Consider the following 6,933-nt stretch of genomic DNA (forward strand, 5'->3'; position numbering starts at 1 on the left):
GGAAGATCCCACATGCCGCGGAGCGGCTGGGCCCGTGAGCCATGGCCACTGAGCCTGTGCGTCCGGAGCCTGTGCTCCACAACGGGAAAAGCCACAACAGTGAGAGGCCCGTGTACCGCCAAAAAAAAAGACTATGTAAAAGAATGAAAACTTTGAAAATTTCAACAGTGTCTCCTACCTGATAACTTCTTTAGTCAGAATATTTAATTAACCAATATACCCATATTTCCTCACCACTTCTTGTAGCAGGGATTTACCCTGTCTCAGAAACGAATTAATCATTCTTTTAAAAGTGTGAAGCATCCTCCCACTTTTTAACAAATATATATTAATCATCAGCTGTATTATGGATATTGGTAAATACTGGAGATGAAATGTGATGAAGATTCATTCCTTTTTCTTGGGCTCTCAAAAATTTATACATTTCAAAACCAGCAAAATCTGCCGAGTGAAGTAATTATATGGAAGGGTATATACTTCAAACCCTTTTTTAATGGGCAGAGCACAGCTAGGAAATTGACATTATCTCATTTAAACCTTAATCTCTTCACAAACTGCTGTGTTCATTTCTTTACTGTTAAGGGAGCCAAGATTTAAGTTATTGTGTTCAAAGTTACAACAATGAGGTTGGCTCCTAGGTCTATGGGATTATAAAATCCACACTGTGTGTTGTGGTTTGTTGGCCATGATTTTTGCTAGAATTATATTGCAGTATTTTCCAAAGAGGAAAAGGATACATCTGGGGAGGGCCTCATAGCTTGCTACTGACCATTTCTGTGATCTCACTTTGCTTGAAAAATTGAACACTCAATAATCTACACAGTTAAGACTCTTTTAGTAAATATATATACATTTATAACTACAAAGAGAATTGTGAACATTGGAAAAGTAGGTTTATGGCCCTGTTACCTGCTTTGCTATATAGGGGGTGTTGTGGAAATTCTGTCTGGATGCAAAACACTGGCCAAGGTTGGCAGACAAGCGCTGAGAGCCAGATTTTTGGCATAAATCTGTGATTTTCTGGCAAAACTCATTAGCAATGTAAAAGCTGTTATTGAGAGCATATTGTGATGATACATCATGTCAATATTTGTTTGGCTGAGTAACACTGTGGATTTAATAATTCTTAAATGCACAATTTACAACTGCTGAGCTGTTTAAGAAAAAAATTTCTATGTGATGTTTATCGTCAGTGCCACAAACATTTTGACGTTTTAAGTGGAGATGCTAGCTTCTGTGACTTTTTAAATAAGTGTGTTGGACAGATTAGGGATTTTAAAATTATCCTTAGGTATGCACATTATGTAGCAATAACACATAAGAGACAATGACTGAATAAATGAGTGAGTCATAGAGGTCTTCATCCTTTATAACCTCTGCCATAAATCCATATTACCTGGTAGACCTTTTGTTTTAATTTAATTTAATTTTTTTATTTTTTTAAATAATTTTTTTAATTTTTAATTTTTTTTATTATTTTATTTTTTAAAATTTATTTATTTTTTATTTTTTTATACAGCAGGTTCTTATTATCTATTTTATACATATTAGTGTATATATGTCAATCCCAATCTCCCAATTCATCCCACCACCACCACCCCACACACCCCCTGCCCCCACTTTCTCCCCTTGGTGCCAGTACGTTTGTTCTCTACATCTGTGTCTCTATTTCTGCCTTGCAGATGGTTCATCTGTACCGTTTTTCTAGATTCCACATATATGCATTAATATACGATATTTGTTTTTCTCTTTCTGACTTACTTCACTCTGTATGACAGTCTCTAGGTCCATCCACATCACTACAAATGACCCCATTTCATTCCTTTTTATGGCTGCCTAATATTCCGTATATATGTACCACATCTTCTTTACTTGCTAGACTGTTTTACTCAACATTTTCAGTTTTTGCTTAGTGTTAGAAGATGCTGAAAAATATTTGTTGAATAAGTAAATTATTATTATTATTTTTGGTATGTGGGAGGGATACACCTTGCACTTAGAGCCTTAAACCTAGTCTTAGAAAGGAATAATCTCTATTAACTTCTTTCTTCCTGGAAAAGATAGCACACATGGACAACTGATATTTATTGAGCTTTTGCTTTTTATCAGGCACTGTGCTTTATGTTTTACATTCTTTTTTATATATATATAAATTTATTTATTTATTTTTGGCTGCGTTCGGACTTCATTGCTGTGCGTGGGCTTTCTCTAGTTGCAGTGAACAGGGGCTACTCTTTGTTGCGGTGCACAGGCTTCTCATTGCAGTGGCTTCTCATTGTGGAGCACAGGCTCTAGGCACACAGGCTTCAGAAGTTGTGGTGCGCGGGCTCGGTAGTTGTGGCACATAGGCTTAGTTGCTCCGTGGCGTGTGAGATCTTCCTGGACCAGGGCTCGAACCCGTGTCCCCTGCATTGGCAAGTGGATTCCTTTTTTTTTTTTTTTTTTACATCTTTATTGGAGTATAATTGCTTTACAATGGTGTGTTAGTATCTGCTTTATAACAAAGTGAATCAGTTATACGTATGTTCCCATATCTCTTCCCTCTTGCATCTCCCTCCCTCCCACCCTCCCTATCCCACCCCTGTAGGTGGTCACAAAGCACCGAGCTGATCCCCCTGTGCTATGCAGCTGCTTCCCACTAGCTATCTATTTTATGTTTGGTAGTGTCTATATGTCCATGACACTCTCTCGCTTTGTCACAGCTTACCCTTCCCCCTCCCCATATCCTCAAGTCCATTCTCTAGTAGGTCTGTGTCTTTATTCCTGTCTCATGGCAGGTGGATTCTTAACTGCTGCACCACCAGGGAAGTCCTTGCATTCTTATTTAACCCTCATTATAGTCTATGAGATCAAGACTATTTTTTCACAAACTTTAGATTAAGAAGCTGGAATGTTCAAAGAGATTTCGTGATTTTCCTGAGGTTACACAACTAATTGGAAGCATGGTGTATGTAACTCAGTTCCTTCCTAGGACGCCCCAGGAAGCACTCCACAGCTGATTGGGGGCCTGGGAAGTTAGTCTAGTTCAAAGCCCAGAAAGCTGGTACCTCCCACTGTGCTGCCTTCTTTGGCCTCTTTCTCCACTTTCTTCTTCATTATTCATCCTGACCTCTCTCTAACCCTCCTGTATATCTTAAAGCCAGTAAGAAAGGAGGGTGATATGAATAGAAGACTCTACAGTTGCATCCATACTTCTTCATGCTGCTTCATGTCTATCTCTATGTAATTCTTTCATTCCTTTATTCGGGCATTTATTTACCAAGCGTACATAAAAAAGCAGGTACTACTCACTGCTTTTCAGAGTTAAGGTCCCTGCACCGAGGCTTGGAGAGCAGGGTGTGTGGGCCACGGTTTCCAAGTATTCCCACAATCATCCAGTAGGTCTCACTGGATGTTCTCATTCCTTGTTTAAGGCCTGACAAACTCCATCACTTCTTCCTACTCACAATTAGTCAAGGTATGGTGGGTATTTTGGGGTATGATTTGTCAAGAGAGACATGGGTAAATTGATGTAGGTGTGTCTCAGGGTGTGTTCAGAAATCTGAAATTTAATTTGACACAACTGCTGTCCCAGCCAAGAAGCAGGAGGAAATCTGAAGTCCAGAACCCATTTGTTCAATGCTTCCTGGTGGGAACTAAAAAACCACATCAGGAAGATGCTTAAATAGATTGAATATAGTACAGGGTGGTATCAGTAAGGACAGATACAAGTGTTGGCACATAATTTTGCTTTTTAGAAACTTCACTGAAAATAAACTATAAGTATAATAAGTGTCTTCTTTCTGATCTTTCAACTGAAATTGTTCTTATAATAAATATCTAGAGTAACACAGTTAATGTCAATGAAACAATATGATGTCTAAAGAAAGAAATAGCAATTTTAAAGTGTAAACCTGCCGATTTTTGGATTGGGTTGTTTTTTTTTTTTTGAACTGCTTGTAAATTTTGGAGATTAATCCTCTGTCAGTTGCTTCATTTGCAAATATTACAATAAATGCTGGAGAGGGTATGGAGAAAAGGGAATGCTCTTGCACTGTTGTGGAAATGTAAATTGATAACAGCCACTATGGAGAACAGTATGGAGGTTCCTTAAAAAACTAAAAATAGAACTACCATATGACCCAGCAATCCCACTACTGGGCATATACCCTGAGAAAACCATAATTCAAAAAGACACATGCACCCCAGTGTTCATTGCAGCTCTATTTACAATAGCCAGGACATGGAAGCAACCTAAGTGTCCATTAACAGATGAATGGATAAAGAAGATGTGGTACATATATACAATGGAATATTACTCAGCCATAAAAAGAAATGAAATTGAGTTATTTGTAGTGAGGTGGATGGACCTAGACCCTGTCATACAGAGTGAAGGAAGTGAGAAAGAGAAAAACAAATACCGTATGCTAACACATGTATATGAAATCTAAAAAAAAAAAGTCACGAAGAACCTAGGGGCAAACGGGAATAAAGATGCAGACCTACTAGAGAATGGACTTGAGGACACGGGGAGGCAGGCGAAAGGGTAAGCTGGGACAAAGAGAGAGTGGCATGGACATATATACACTACCAAATGTAAAATAGCTAGTGGGAAGCAGCTGCATAGCACAGGGAGATCAGCTCCATGCTCTGTGACCACCTAGAGGGGTGGGATAGGGAGGGTGGGAGGGAGGGAGATGTAACAGGGAAGAGATATGGGGGCATATGTATACGTATAACTGATTCACTTTGTTATAAAGCAGAAACTAACACACTATTGTAAAGCAATTATACTCCAATAAAGATGTTAAAAAATAAAGTGTAAACCTATGTATTAGTTTCCTAAGGCTGCTGCTAACGAAGTACCAGAAACTGAGTGGCTTATACAATAAAAAGTTATCATCTCACGATTCTGGAGCCTGAAAATCAAGGTGTCAGCAGGGTTGGTTCCTTGTGATGACTGTGAAGGAAAGATCTTCTCTGGGCCTCTTTCCTCGGCTTTCCTCTTCACAATTTCTGTTCTCTATGTGTATCTGTCCCTTAGATTAGATTTTTCCTTTTTATATCAGTCATAATGGATTAAGACCCACTCTAATGATTTCATCTTAACTCATTACATCTACAGTGACCCAATTTCTTTTTTAACTGATTTTTAGTGGAGTAGAGTTGCTTTACAATGTTGTGTTAGTTTCTACTGTACAGCAAAGTGAATCAGCTATACGTATACATATATCCACTCTTTTTTGGATTTCCTTCCCATTTAGGTCACCACAAAGCACTGAGTAGAGTTCCCTGAGCTATACAGTAGGTTCTCATTAGTTATCTATTTTATACATAGTATCAATGGTATATATATGTCAATCCCAATCTCCCAATTCATCCCACCACCTCCCTTTCCCCTCTTGGTGTCCATACATTTGTTCTCTATGTCTGTGTCTCTATTTCTGTTTTGCAAATACAATTATACCATTTTTCTAGATTCCACATATATGCGTTAATATACAATATTTGTTTTTCTCTTTCTGACTTATTTCGCTCTGTATGACAGTCTCAATTTCTGAATAAGATCACCTTCTGAAGTACTAGAGGTTAGGATTCTGACATATCTTTGTTTTTGCAGGGAGACACAATTCAACTTGTAACAGCCTATCTCATTCTTCCTAGATAAGGTTATAGATGAAGTACACGAATAACAAAAAAATGTGTCCTAAAAATAACCTTTGCATTTGTGAATACAATTCACAAATCCAATCAGAAATTTATGAACAAAGCTCCATAATTTTAAACAACTCAGTTGAATGAATTGGATTAAATAGAAGGGAAAATTAAAGGCCTTATTAATTCCCAAATTTCACTTTAGCCTCTCCCAACAATCTGTTGCCCAGTCCCTAGTTTCTCTTTTCTTTATGTCCTCCCCTGGAAACACAAAGAGCAGAGCAAAATCCTAAAGGTAGGCAGCTGAAAGTCACGGAATTTCCAGCCAGTAATTCAGACACCTTAGTCTCTAAACAGTCAAAAGCTTGAGTTTCTGACAGTGGCTGGAAAGTTATGTTTCTGAGACTTCTTACCTTGGACGTTTTACTGGATACAATCGTATCATTCAAACAAATAAAGAGTTGTTTTTTGTTTTTCTTTTCAGTAGCCAGATTGCTTTCCATCGTCTACACTGCTTACAAAGATGCAAAAAGCTGTACCCATCATTCAACTACCCATTTGATACAAAACAGTGTGGGCACCCAAAGCATCCCCTAAAAGAACAAACAATAAGCAGGGAGATGCAGTTAAGGTAGAGGCTTCATATTAAATAGGAAATGGAAGCCACAGAGCCAATTATAGGTACATTTCTGCTTGTTGAAGAGACCTCAAAATAGGTTTTAAAAATCTGCCTCTAAAGGTTTTCTTTTCAGTGAAATTGAAAAAAAATATATGATAGGCCATATATAAAAAAGAACATTCATTCTGCCTGCCAAAGTAATCGTCTTCTTCCTCTTACCAGATTCAAGGTGCAGGATAATTGCCTCTCTGTGATGCTTTGTTATGAGAGTTCTAAATAAACCACTCTCAAGTGGCCCCCTTAAGTGCAGCACCCCCTAGGAATGTACCGTTGAGCCTTGAAACTACAATTTGTTGCATCCTTTCCCGATCTCTAAACTTGATAATTGGGTGTGTTTAAAGTTAAAAATAAAATGAAGTGGAAAGTTATCCAGGTGCAAGTTATTAACCTGAAATGGTGGCAGACAGAGGAACCTCAAAAGGCGAACTCACATTTTTGGTACACGTCATATGTTCCAGACACTTTGCTAAGAGCTTTAACTAATGTACCTCTTAATTCTTCACATTGATCCATTCATATATTTCTTTTATGGATGATGAGAGAGATGAAATGACTTATACACCAAGTAAATGGTAGAAGTAGAATGCAAACCTATGGTTCTTTGATTCTAAAGCTTATAT

The sequence above is a fragment of the Leucopleurus acutus genome (genome assembly GCF_964270905.1).
Source record: "Leucopleurus acutus genome assembly, chromosome: 18".
Classification (NCBI taxonomy): Eukaryota; Metazoa; Chordata; class Mammalia; order Artiodactyla; family Delphinidae; genus Leucopleurus; species Leucopleurus acutus.